This window comes from Sciurus carolinensis, chromosome 5, assembly GCF_902686445.1.
Source record: "Sciurus carolinensis chromosome 5, mSciCar1.2, whole genome shotgun sequence".
In the NCBI taxonomy this organism is placed as follows: domain Eukaryota; kingdom Metazoa; phylum Chordata; class Mammalia; order Rodentia; family Sciuridae; genus Sciurus; species Sciurus carolinensis.
The window spans coordinates 129,556,016-129,570,582 of record NC_062217.1 but is presented as its reverse complement, the minus strand read 5'-3'; positions in this window follow the sequence as shown (position 1 = coordinate 129,570,582).

Here is a 14,567-nt window from a genome sequence, read left to right as displayed (position 1 = left end):
GGGGAGGAACTGCTCCCTTAAATGTCACATTTAGCATATGCAAATGAAGAGATAATTGTCCTTAATGGAAAATGAACTCACCTGCTTGCTGTGAGCTCCAGACAAAGCAGATACTGATGAAAGGGGGTCTGTTTCTCCACCCCCATGTCAGCAAGGGGCCCACTGGTCTAGCCTGCCTCTCTCCCCACATCTGGAAGATAGCAACTTGGGGCTCTTTGCCAGTTGGAAGGTAACATTTGTAGAGATCATTTCTCCATTTGACAGATGGGAACATTGAGGCCTGGAGGGTGGAAAGGATTGGCCCAAGGTCCCAGGCTGGGCCAACTTCTCAGGGGAAATCAGAGTGGAAGTGGGCAGCAGCCTGTGCTGGGGAAAAAAGAGAGTCCTAAGATCAGGTGATTCTCCAACCAGGCAGTCAGGAACCGTGAGATGACAACCCTGGGATCTGGCACTTGCTGGACGTGTATCTCCTCAGTAGATCTTGGTTTCCAATCTGGGAGGTGTTTTTGGTAATCTGGAGGCCAAGGGGAGAGCGCTAGAGAGGACAGGAGACCGTATGAGCCATTTCCCCGTGGGCTAAAATCTGTCCTCATCCTGAGTTATGTTTCTTTTAAAACCAGAAGCAGAGGTGGAATGCATTCTGAGGGAGGGAGCTCTCTGTCGCCGGTGGTGTGTAAGTAGCCTGGGAGGGCTCTCTGAGAGTTTTGTAGTCCAAGATCAGGGAGTTCTGGGAGGACAGAAGGAGCCCTGACTAGTCAACCCTCAGGCCCTGAGCTGACCACAAGATGAGGACTTTAAAGAGTCCCTGGCCTGGGTAGGACTTGGAGATTTGGTCTGACCTGCTCCAAGAATCGAAGCGTCTGCCTGTCTTCTAATTCCAGTTAAGAGCTGGATTGTCCCTCAGGCCTGAGTCCTTCCCGGTTCCTGCCTGGGTTCAGAACCTGGGGAAGTGGTGGAGCTCTGGATTTGGAAAACCTGGATGCAAGTCCCAGCGAGTCCTCTCATGCTGGCCATCCTCTGGGAATCCTGGCTCCCTCGCCAGAGGAGTGCAGTTGTGATACCTGCCTCCTTGTGGTATTGTCAGGATGCTGCCAGCGGGCTCAGCAGGATGCCTGGAACATAGAGGAACTTGGTAGAAATTTGTTTTACAAATCACCGGCTCTGTTCCCTTCTCCTTGCCTGTGGAGGGGCCTGGCTCCTGCTGCCACCTCCCAGCTGCCTCGTGTGGCCTCTTTCTGGGTCTCCCAGATGGCCAGCCCAATCTAGCCCACCTCATGGCTGGTTGACCCCAAATGCTAGTGACCTTGGAGAGGATGCATTGGAAATCTCCACCTCTCTTCCCCCAGGTGTCCTGATGGGTCTCAGAGAGGATAAGACACTTGTTCAAATTCATACAGTGAGGTAAGAGGTCAGCTGACCTGTCTCCAGTCTAAATGGTTAAGTGCTGCTGCTGTCATGGTGAGGTGCATCTCTGTGAGACATGGAAGGCTCAACTGCTCCAAGATGAGGCCACAATTTGGGCATCTGTGCAGTATTGACACATAGAGTATGGTCACATAGACGAGGGTTAAGGATCAGAAGATGGGGCTTGGTCTGAGCAGGTGATCTGATAGAGACCACAAGCACAAAATGAACATGTGGTTTGGTAAGGCAGTGGGGGCTGGTGGCTAAAGCCTAGCCCATCCTGACTGGTTCCAGGGGCCATACTGGTAATACTAGTATGAGAAGGGATGGCTTTCATGCAATGCATGAAGGAGGACGAATGGTGGGGACAGTGCATTTCACCAAAAGCTGCCCGTTGCACTTAAAGGCATGTGAAAACATAGTTTTAAAAAATGTGCAGCCAGGCATTGTGGTACACACCTGTAATCCCAGTGACTCGGGAGGCTGAGGCAGGAGGATCGTGAGTTCAAAGCCAGCCTCAGCAACTTAGCAAGGCTCTAAGCAACTCAGTGAGACCCTGTCTCTAACAAAATATAAAAAATGGATGTGGATGTGGCTGAGTGGTTAATTGCCCCTGGATTCAATCCCTGGTACAAAAAAAAGAAAAATGCTGGCCCAATAATGCCCAATAATGCCACCAGCAATAATGCTGGTGACTCAGACTAGGCCAGGACACACTGACTTTTCTGTAGGTCCAAGGGACAGCGGGTATGGACCTTAGAAAGAACTCTTCTCACAGTGTCAAGACTGCTAGAAGGTGCATGTAGGAGGAACCAGAGTGCTTCTTTAGTTTGCAGAAAGTGGCCTTTGAACCACAGTGGCTTTTTCTGATGCCTTTCTGACAGTGGAATGCGGGTGTCACAGCAGAGGGACACAGCAGCTCTTCTCTCCTGATTCCCAGGCCTGCAGCCAGGGTCAGTAGGTTTTCCAGGAGTCCCCCAGGTACTGGAAGGAAGGCTGCTGGCTGATGGACTGGTGCTGGGTCACAGTGGGAGCCCCGACCCCTTGTGAGATCTGGTGGGGAGCTTCCTCCCATTTCTGGTCTCCTCAGCCTGTCTTCAAGGCTGCCCGGAAGCTGATTCCCTATGATTAATGAACATTTCCCTTCCTTAGGGCCCCGCGCTGGGGGACGATGGGATGTGGCTTTGGCTGTTGAGGGTAGTGCTGGGGCTTAGGGAGCCTTGGAGTGTGGCCTGCAGCTGTTTACTTGGCAGATCCTCACTTGCAGATGTGAGGCTGCCGGATAGGTGGGTGGGGACCCAGAGAGAAGTCTGGGCCATGTGCTCCTGGAGAGGGACCCATACCCATGGTCTCTGTTCACAACCATTGCTCTGAGAACCTGTTCCTGATGGTGGCCCAGCTGTCTCCAGAGGTTGGTCAAGTTTCTTCCTGCCCCTGGCCCTCCTGCATGCTGATCCCAAGGTCTCTCTTACTCAAGCCAGTGTGGTTTTGGTTTTGGGGTTGAAGCAACATTGGGCTCAGGCCCAGTCTCCAATTATCCTGGTCAGTGGAATTCGGAGCTGGGAGAGGCCCGGCTTGGAAGAGTCCTTAGCTAATGGAAAGATGCAGCTGTGAGCTCCGCCCTGCTTAGCTCATCTCCAGGGCTGGGGCAGGCCGTCTTCTTCCTAGAGTGCAGTCGTTGGGTTCCAGGATGTGAGCTCAGCAACTCTGGGTGGGGGTCCTTTTCCCATCCTGTCAGACACATTTTCTGTTCTTTATTCAGAGGGGCCTGTCACATCTCTTTTGACCTGGAATGAAAGTAGTGAGAGATGTGAGGCATGGAGCCTTCTTGAGTTATGGACTGAGTATGGAGAGATTAGAGGGAAGATAAGGCGCCAACTTACTCTGTTGGTGCTGCATAGTTTTATGCTTATTGACATGAGTAATTCACCCATTCCTCCTTCTTTCATCCTTATATTAATTTATTCATCTTTTAATCCAGTCATCAACCTACCCATCCATCATCCCTCTCTTCATCATCTATCCATCTATCCATCCATCCATCCATCCCTGTATTCATCCATCCATTACATTGTTCAGTCACTGACTTCTCTATCTAAGCATCCATTCATCTATGTGTTCATCCATCCATTCATCTATCCATTCATCCATTCATCCATCCATCACCATCTTGATGAGTACTTGTGTAGGTCAGGCCCTGTGCCGGTTGCTAGGACACAGAGATAAACAGTTCACCAGCTCTGCCCTGACAGTGTTCCAGGTCTGGTGACCAGATATTCAAATAAGCACCAGTGTCACCTCAGCCATATCACGTTGTAGTGAATGTGAAAGTTGTTTCATGAATCCAGAGGATTAACAGGCTCTAACTCAAGTGACTCCTCCTCTAGGTTACTTTCTCTGATTTCACCATGTGGCTTGGGAACTTGACAAGGAGAGAAGAGGATGAAGGGCATTTCTGGCAGATGGACCAGGCTTTGACAGGACAGAGTTCTGCAGACACAGAGCATGTTTGAAGGAATGCAGCCCTGTGACTGTGGGGCTGGAGGAGACGGCAGCAGTGGGGAATTAGCTGGAAAGGTGTGTTGGGAGGTTGTGGAGAGCCTTGAATGTCAGATGAGTGCTCTTATGTGTTGTCCCTGAGGCAACAGGAAGCAGTGAGAAGCAGAGGCAAATCCTGTCCAGATGTGTACTTTAGGAAGATCGTTGAAGCAGACAGAAATTTGGGTTTGGATTCAACTCTGCCACCTTCTAATTTTGTGGCCTTGGGCAAGCAAATTCATCTCATGAACTTGTTTCCTCTTCTCCAAAGAAGGAATGCTGTCTACTTCACTGGGATGTTGCAAGCTACAAAGAGATGGGACCTGAGGAGTGCTGGATGCCCAGCAACTGCCTTATTCTAGGCTCTGCTAGAATCCCACTGCAATTGGAGCTTGGCATTTCAGCTGCTGATTCCAATTCACTATGTGTTCGAACCAGTCACTTCATCTCTATGGGCTTCCGTTTTCTCCTCCATGAAACAGTCATCAAAATGCTTACCTCCTCAGATTGCTTTGGGGAGGGGACAGGGTGATGAGTGGACCTGGCAGGTCATTGGGGTTGCAGGCACAGTGATGGCATAGACTCACCCAACCAGCGATGCCTGGTTTGGAAAAGGTCTTGGGGACTGCACAGTGACCCCAGGTGCCCTGGCATTGGGCCACTCGAAACTCAAGAGTAGCTCCCTCCTCCCCACCCTTGCCCTTCCCAGCTGCTCTGAGGAGATGGCTTCCTGGCTCCATGACTGCATCTGCTAATCCCAGGGAGCAGCGGACTGAGGCGAGACCTGACACGTCCGTGGTGCTCGGCAGCCCAGCTTACCCAATGCTCTGGCTCTGTGCCATCCCACCAGCTGCAAGGCTGCGGCTACTGTCCACCACTCCTGCCCGATGCCCCACACTGACCTTGGCTCCTGCCTGACATTGGAACAAGACGGGGCATGGAAGAAGTCAGAGAAAGACATGTGTGCCCTTCTGTGGGAGGCCAGGGAGGTGGAGCAGGGAGGTCTTGCACCCAAGTCCTCTACTCTCACATGTCCTTGAGCCTCTGTGGTCAGTTGGCTCACCTGCAAAGTGGGGATGATGTTGCTGACCTCATAAGTGTTATCCGGAGGTCGAGAGAAGACGGGGAAGGAAGGACCCCGGTAGTGGATAACTCACATGTGTTTGGTGCCTAGTATAACAACAGAGAAGCCTAGTGCCCAGCCTTGTCTTCGAGGACAATGATGCCCTTCAGCAGAAGCAAAGCACCAGTCAGCAGGAATACCTCCCAGAAGGAAGCAAAGTCTTCTGGGAACCTGGAAACCAGACAGGTACCCATGAATGCCATCTCTTCTCCCCTGGCCCTCTCTGTGCTGCACAAATGCACTTGCACACACACACATGCACAAAAGATGCAAACACAAGTGTGTGCATTTGCACAATGTATACACACAGCACTATACACAAGGTCTTCGCATACCTGTGTTTCTCACACATGTACAATAAATACACCAACCTGTGTCTGTAATCCATATACATGCCTTCAGCCCTTTCACAATTGAGTTTTCAAGGGTAAGGTTATCCCACTTACTTGTGTTAACCGTGATCCTCTTGCAGTAGAAAGTTCTAGAAGAAATCTCACACTGTAAAATTGAAGCTCTTAGGATTGGAGAGTAAAGGAGAAGTTATAAAATGGTCCCCTCCCCCTGTCTGGCTTGCTCACTTGCAGGTGGGAAAGCTGAGGCTCAGAGGAACAGGTAGCAGGCTACTTCTAGCTCTGTGACGTTGACCGAGACAAGATTCTCATGGTGTTCATGAATAGCCCCCTTACAATCTGTGATTCCCTCCTCCCTTCTCTGCTCTAACCATAGAATCTAGCTCTCACTGGATTCTCACTTCCTCTGGGGGCAAGAAAGAACTGAAGCCCCCCAACTGGAGATGCAGGAACAGCCTGCTGGGGCTGGCACAGAAGGGTGGCACCTGAAAGGACAGAAAAGCCTGGGTGTTGGCACTAGGGAGGGAGGTGTGCGGGGCGCTGGTTTACCCATAGGCAGCACCTCCAGCTCAGGGCCTATGGATTTCAGTCTTTTCAAGAATGTTTGATAGCTGAAAAAAAAAGATCAACTTCAAAAAATGACTGCAAAGTCAAAATGAACTGATGTTTAATTGAATATGTGCACAACGTAACATCATGTCAACTTGTTAAATTGAATTCACCTCAGCTCCTATGAAGTTATATGTAAATGATATTTGAAGTGGGATGTAGGCGCATTCTGATGTTTATTTTGATGTGGTGTGACATGCTGGATGAGAGGGTTGGGGGCGGCCCATGATGACTTAAAAGCAGCTCTATTGGGGCTGCATGGGGTGGGAAAGGCCCCCACCATAGCCAAGCAGTTATTTTCCTTTTCCCCTGCTAACACCCACTGGGGACCCCCTTAAGGAGGTGAGCATTTCCAGCATCTGTAGATAGATAAGCTAACCTCTAGAGAACTCCTTGAGCTAATATTCTAGAATCTTCTCAGACTGTCTGGTAAATTCATCAGTGACTGATTGTGCTCTGCTTGTCCTGACCTGTCTCTGTGGGATGTAGGGGGAGAACCAGGACAACCTGAAGAAGAGAAAACCCGAGGGGGGCAGGTAACGTTGCCTTCATACTCGAGGCAGCCCCAAGGGCCCATGGGCAGGAGGACATGGGGAGCACTGGATGGGGTGATTGTAAGGAAGATCAACAGAGCTGATCTCCTAAAAGAAATGACATGTGCCTCACTTCTGCATGGTGTGGGGCTGGCTGCAAATCATTTTTAGGCTATAGATCCTGTTTCCTCTTCACCTTGGGAAGCCAGGATCATTTTACGCACCTGGGCAACAGGGCCAGTGAGGCTCAGGAGGATTGAATGAGCCACTCAGAGTTTTGCTGTTGAGAAAGGACAGCTCTGGGACTAGGGCCACATCCTCCTGACATCTGGGTTGGATGGAGTCCCTAGCCCACCTGCTTCATCCATTATTGTAGCTGCTTTGGCAAAAGCACAGATCATTCCGGACCCTGAGTTTGCTACACAGATCTGCCTCTGCTCTTGCACCCTCCATTATGGCTGTCATGAGCATAGCCTACTGTGTTGGAGGCCTTCACAGGGCCCATGGGCTCCCTCACGCTCCTAGCCTCCTGTGCTGAGATTGGTCCCATGTGACTGATTCTGGTCCATGGATTGTGAGCAAAGAGGATGTGACTCTTCCAGGCCCAGCTGAGGCAGTTTGCCCTAATGGATCACGGGCTCCAGGGCTCTTGCTTCCCCTGGCCCCCCACTCCAGGGAGCTGTGGATAATTTGTATTTGTTAATTTTGGTGAACAGTGGTATGGGGGTAGCCATGGGAATTTTACACTTGGAATTTTATATAGTTTTTCATAGAAAGGGTCCCCCAAATGGCACAAGTTTCAGGCCACAAAACCCAGACATGCCCCTGTGATCAGGCAGTTGAGATATGTCCCTCCTCCCTCCGGTTCTCTCCTGTTTTACAGTGGCCTTGGAGGCCAAAGCCATAAGACGAAGGAGGGCTGCCTGCCTGAGTCATACCTTTGTGTGAGTGAGGATAAAGCTGTCTGGGTGTTTTAGTACATTGTTTTGTTGCTATAAAAAATTACCTGAGACTGAGTAATTTACGAAGAATTGAAGTTTATGTGACTCATGGTTCTGGAGGTTGGCAAGTCCAAGAGCATGGAGCTTGCTCTATTTGAACATGGTGGAGGGCATCACTCAGTGAGACTCAGCAAGCTTGCTAGCTTGGGTCTCTTGACGTTGTAGGGGTCCTACCCTCATGATCTCATCTAATCCCAGTTACCTCCCACAGGCCCTCCTCCGAACACCATGAACATGTGGGTTTGGGGGATTAGGTCTCAACACATGGACTTCTGGGAGACATATTCAAAGCATAGCACTTGGGAAGCCACTGAGATTTGGGGATATATTTGTATATCCCCACAGTATGACCTGTAACAACTATACAGAGACAGAGATTGAGGCTTTGTCCTCGGGGACAGTGTAGATGCTTCCAGAATTGTGGTGGAGGGGCAGCAAGTTGGAGGTCACTTTCCCCCACATGAGTGCCATGTAAAACCTTATCTATGAACTCCAAATTCCATGCTCTGAGCCTGGGAACCTTGGGTTAAGGCCAAGTGTCCCAGAATGTTCATGGGGACCAGGGCATCTCTCATGGGACCTACAGAGTGAGGAATAAGTGTTGTTGTAAAGCTGAACACACAACCTGAATCAGAGGGTGGGGACAATTTTGGGGTTATCTGAAGACTTCTGGTGTCTTTAGGAATCTCTGAGTCCCTGAAACCCACTACTCCTGATATTGACCTCATCGAAGGTCAGAGGTCACTGCCTCTGGGTACATTGTGTCTCTCAACATGAGAATTGGGAACAGACAAACAGGCATGGTTTTTGAGGCAGCTTCCTCTTATAGCTCTAGAACCTGGCTCAGCCCTCTTGGGAGAGTGGGAGGTCACCATCGTGGAGAGCAATGGCAGCAATGGCCCTGGGCAGGAAAGTGGTCATGCGCAGCATGCTGGTTCTGCCTGCTCTAGCTGCTGGGCAGTAGCTGCTGGATGTTTGAGGAGGGTGAAGGCATCAAGTCAGACCTGAGGGTGCATGGGGAGTTCTTGCTGCCTGTCATCTAAATGTAAGTGTCTTTCCTCAACTCTTCCTCAGTTGTGCATAGTGCTGTATTCATTCTTCAATATCTGATCAAAACAGCAGCCTGTGGAGGTATGCTCTGTGTACATACAGAATCCCTCCCTTGTTTCTTGAGGTTTTAGTTACCCATGAGCAACTGTGGTTTGAAAATATTAAATCAAAAATTCCAGAAAGAATGAATAAGATTTCAACTGCATGCCATCTGAGAAGTGTGATGAAATCCTGCGTTGTCTTGCTCCATTCTGCCTGGAATATGAACCATCCTTTTGTCCAGTGTATCCACACTGTATACCCTACCTGCCCTTTAGTCACTTAGTAGCTGTCTCAATTATTAGATCAATTGTTGTGATGTTGCAGTTCTCATGTGTAAGTAACCCTTATTTTACTTAATAATGGCCCAAACTACAATAATGTTGGTAATTTGGACATGCCAAAGAGAAGCTGTGAATCCTTCTTTTAAATGAAAAGGTGAAAAATGCAATAAGATATTGAGAAAGAGAGAGAGAGAGAGAGAGAGAGAGAGAGAGAGAGAGAGAGAGAGAGAACATTGATGTAACTTTTATTATAGTATATTATTTTCATTATCTACTTTATTATTAGTTATAAATCTCTTAATGTGTCTGATTTATAAATTAAGTTTTCTATTGGGTTTCTAGGTATCAAAAGAAATGGACTATATATAGGGTTCTGTATTATCACTGGTTTGGGAATCCACTGGGGGTCTCGCAACATATACCCCATGAATAAGGGGGCACTGAACGTTATACTTTCCTGACGGCATGCAAACACATATGTGCTACACACACGTGTGCATGAGTGCATGAAAGTCAGGGAGATTATACTTAGTCCATATGGTGGGAGGATTAAATGAAAGAATTGTATGTGATGGGCAAGCAGCATGATTTGACCTGCACGGGCATTCAGGCATCAATGTATTATATATCTTGTAGTTTCTATTATAATTGCTCTTACTTTTGTTCTACCTTTTTTTTTTTTTAAGTTTGTATGCTCTGGGGTCACCTTGGTAAGGAAAGGGCTTTGTACTATTGGTAAAGTCCTCAGCCAATAGGTGCCGATTTATCCTGGACTCCAGATTCTTTGCCTTGTGATTTCCTGGTCTGGGTTATCCAGAGTCCACATCTTCTGTCTATGTTAGTGCCAGCTGACAAGGCTGAATTGAGCAGTCGTGCTCGAGCTGAGGTAGGTCTTTGTTTCTTGCAGCCTCGGTGGCCTCTGAGGCTTTCAGCAGCTGAACTGTGCTCTGACCCTATCTTCTACTGCTGTAGTCCGAGCACGCCAGCCTCCTGGGTGTGCAGAGCTGCACTAATAAGCTCTGGCCCTGCATGATGCCAGCTGTCGATGCCCTCTGCTTTCTCCTGCTGCCGGGTGAGCAGCTTGGCAACTCCCTTAGCTTTAGATAGCAAAGATTGTTCCCGAGCTGGGGCTTGCCTGGAAAGCTCTCCCTGTTGTCTCGGGTCAGTTTCACAAGAAACAGGCTGAAGCATGGATTCCTGTGTGAGCAGTGTGCAGAGGGCAGTTCTCCGGAGAATCCAGTAAGGCAGTGAGGGGAGCAGGCTGGGGAGGAGAAGGAGCTACACAGAGATGTGAAATGCAGGCTTCTCACCCTGTGGGGAGCTCAGGAATAGCAATTGCACCAGAGATTTCTTCCAGCTTGAAAGCAGGAGGGCTGGGAACGAAACCCTGGCATCAGTAAGTCAAGGGCAGAGAGTGACCCCCTTGGAAGGGTGGCAAATTCCCAGACATCTTCAGGCAAGACAGCTCCCCTCAGCCGGAGGAGATGTAGTACGCTGTTAGCAACACACCCACCCCTCAGCAGCTGAGGACGCTCCACAGGCCCCAGGGAAAAGGATCTGAGCAGGATGCCAGTCTCATCTGTCATGCCCTGCATGCCCGCTGCTTCTCTCCAAGGATGATCTTGTATTTTCCCCAGATTTACTTCTGCTTGTTTTCCAAACCCAGAATTATCTAGGCCTACTATGTGCCAGGCCCACTGAGGATCTGGCCATGCCAAAGTATACTCAGATAACAGACTGGCCTGTGCAGCTTCTGGTGAGGGCTTCCCCTCTCATCCACATTGGTCCCTGGGCATTGCTTTCTCCCTCCAAGACCTGCCCAAGGGCAGTGAGTTGGTATCTGCTCTAAGGCAAGGAGAGACAGGCAAGGAGAGACAGACTGGTGAGCGTGTGTTTTCTGCTGCAAAAGAAATGAGAAAGTACCTCTTTCTTTGGGATGGGTGGGGCGAGGTGGAGGAAGAGTCTAAGAGGCTTGTGGGTTTTTTTCCCTTTTGCAAACTTTCTGAGCCAAGAAGAGGAGGCAGCACAGAGAACTCTCTCTCTCTCTGCCCTTGCTGCTGCCCGCCCACCCTCTGCTCCCTCCCTGCTGGTCTGTCTCAGCTGCAGCCCTGGCCTTGTAGCTACTGCTGGGGAAAACAGAAAACCACAGCTATGCAGTACCAAACAGGCCTGCATCATGTTTATGAAATGACAGAGCCCTGGGCCTGTCTCCAAGGAGGCTGGGGCTCCCTGGGGCAACTCAGACAGCTCCTCCATGTCCAAGGCTGTGCTTTGGAGGCCCTGGGGGCTGGAAAGGCCCTTGTTGCCAAGTCTCTCATTTCATCAGGAGGCCCGGAGACCAGAGATGGGAGTGAGTTGACTGAGGTCACACAGAGCACTGAGATCTAGTTTAGGACTTGTGGGAGGGAAGCAGGGCTTGAGGTTCCTGGGCAAGGGGAGGAGGAAGGGATTCATGTTTAAGTTCAAGTTCACATGTGACTGCTCTTAGCTCCTGCCTCCCCTTCTCCTCTCATCTCTAACCAGCTGCTGATTTTCAACCTGACATTGTCCCAGATAAACAAAGAAGGTAAGGCAGAGACCAAGCCCTGCTGACCCTCTGAGCTGCACCTGGGAAAGCTCCATTTTCTAAGCTTCACATCTTGGAAGATATGGAAGGGTAAGGAATGCATCACCGGGGAAGAGTCCCTGAGGTAGGAGAAGGGCTGGGTTCTCCATGGAACCACTCAGAGACTTCTCTTCCCTCCCACAGCCCCACGGACACTTCTAGCCTCTCCCTGTCCCAGTCTCATCTCATAACCTCAGCTCCTGTTTCTGTACAGGATCCAGAGGAATTCGCCTTCTATCTTCAGGCTGTCGATGGTTGGCATTCGCCTTATCCTTCTCTGGGTCTGGGAAAGGAGGAGGGACTAATATTTTCATCTCTCTTCTGCAGCGCCACCCTCTCCCCACCCCTGCCTTCTGCATGCGTACCAGCTCAGTCCCTCACTGACTCCATTTCTTTAATACATCTTTGAAGGCTGTCCTTGAACTTGTGATCCTCTTGCCTCAGTCTTACAGATTACAGGCGTGCATCAACCACCCAACTCTCCAAGACCTCTAAACCACTCTTCCAAACCTCTGCTCATCTGGTCACTTGTTCCTCTCTGCTCAAATGGCTTTGAGGCCACCAGTGAGAGGGCAAAGTTTGTCCTATCCCATTTGTTTCCTCTGTCCCGTGTCTGATGTTATGGTCTTCCCCACCAGACTCCTTCTCTGACCTTGTCCTCTGCCCTGCTCTCTTTTCTTGACTCAAGTGTCTGATCATGCCTTGATCTCCTCAGTGTTTCCTCCTCTGTCTCATATCCAAAATGATCTCTTCCCCTGCTTTTTTGCCTTGTCCCTTTTCTGCCTGGGAAATAAATGCGAGATAACGAAAGCTTCATTTATTCCTATGAATACACTTATGTCTGTAATGCTGGAGACCTAAGTCACAAGTTCAGATTACACCTCCCTCCTCTCTTCTGGTTGCATGTGGGTCATTCCCTATTGGGACTCCCTTCCTGGGTATCTCCCAAGCTTCTCCTTGGAATCACCATTTCCTACATCAAACTCATTGTCTTCCCTACCAGCGTCCTCTATTCTTGGTGGAAAGCACCACTTGGCTTCCAAACTCAGAAATCTGAATTTCATTTTTGTGCTGGGCTGAACAATATGCCCATTCCCTCAAGATGTTGACACCCTAATTGCTGGAATCTGACCACTACCTTATGTGACAAAGGGGTCTTTGCAGATAGGATTAAGTGTAGGATTTGGAGATGAGAAGTTTATCCTAACCAACCTGGAGAACCTGATATAATTGCAAGGGTACTCATAAGAGGGATGCAAGGGTCAGAGTGAGTAGCAGGAGAAGTGGCAAAGAATCAAGAGACGGGAGTGACGTGGCCACACCTAGGAGAATACTGACATCAGAAGTGGGAGAAGCAAGAGGTCATTGCTCCTCTGGAGTCTGCAGAAGGAGTTGGCTCTGCTGATCACTGGAGTTTGGTCTTGTAACACTCATATTGGACTTTTGACCACCACAATATAAGAGAATTTGTGGTTTAAGTCACTCTGCTCTGGAAATCAGCAGCCATAGGAAACTAATAAAATTCTGATGTTTCTCCACTACTAGCTACATTAATTTGTCCCCTAATCCCATCAATTTGTCTCCAAAATACCTGTCAGGTGTACTTCTCCTCCTGTGCTCAGATCCATGCCATCATCATTTCTCCCGAGATCTGCAGAGATCTTTCAGTGGATCGCCCTTTCTAAGTCAATCTCTCCATTGCTTCAAGACTTATGAGCTGATCTGTGTGCAAAAGGTGATCCCCTTTTCCACAGCCCTGACTCACAGGCTAAAACAGAGAGTTGTATTATTGAGATTATGGGGAGTTTGGAATATGTGCCATGATTACCAGTCTCTCCTTCCTGCCTGATCCCTACCTCACACCCTACTATTTAGTTGTATGGGGCAACAGCCTTGGCACTTTGCCCACGCAATTTCCTCACCCTGAAATAGTCCACTGTGACTCCTACCAATTTGAGCCTTCTCTGGGCTGCAGTTTTCTCATTGGTACCATTAAGGGACTCGTACACATGAGTTCAAAGCTCTATGGACTCTTGACCTGGACAATTGGGCTAATTAGATATCATCATCCCCCCAGTGATCAGATGGTACCTTGAGAGGCTTTTCACCCACCTCTGTCTTGGGGATAGTTGGTGTTTAATGTCTTGTGTTTCCCAACGGTGCCCTCTCGGAGTCACTGGGGTATGTGTACGTGTGCTGCATATGTGGGCATGTGCTTGCATGTTTTAGGGGGAACAACAGAATTTTAAATAGTTTATTAAAGAGCTGCTAAAGGCGCCTTGGATATGAAATTTCTCCAGGAAAAAAAAAAAAAAAACCTCTATTTTGATGATTTAAGTGTTAATGATTCAAAACCATATGGATCGCATTTCCCTCCCATCCACATGGTTTTTTAAAAGTATCAGAGAGACTGCTTAGGGCAAAACACACTTATGATTCTATCGATCCAGCAGCATTGTGGGGGCTGCTTCCCAGATCTGAGTGAAAGCTGGTCCCACTGGGCTAGGATATGGGCCTTTCCTGGGCCCTCTCCACAGGGTCTCCAAGGAAAGCCACACTGGATGTCTGGGGAGAGTTTTCAGTACAAAACTTGGTGGGAAAAAAACACTGCATCCCGGTGGGGTTTTTGCAAAACCTCCAGAACTAATTTTAAAATGACTTAGGTTTTGGCAGGCTGAAGAGGTGTTAACTCAAACCCGGGTGGATTTCAAGGGAAATGTAATTAGAAAAATGCTCTCCTCGTTAGCTGGGAGACTGTGCCGAGCAGTAAAGATTCTTGTTGGAGGATTGTTTGGTGAGATAAAGATGTGCTGCCATTGGGGTCAATGTGCAGACGTGTGCTTGGACCTACCTCCCTTCCCTGCCAGGCTCTGTGCCCATATGCAGGCCCTGGTGCTGGCAAGCAGGACATGCAGGACACAGGCAGGGACCCTGGAGGGAGCTCCTCCCCATAACCGTGGTTGAGTTAGTTATTGCTGGTTCTTCCTTAACCATAGTCGGGTGGAGAGGGGACCTGGCTGATGGTGAGTGT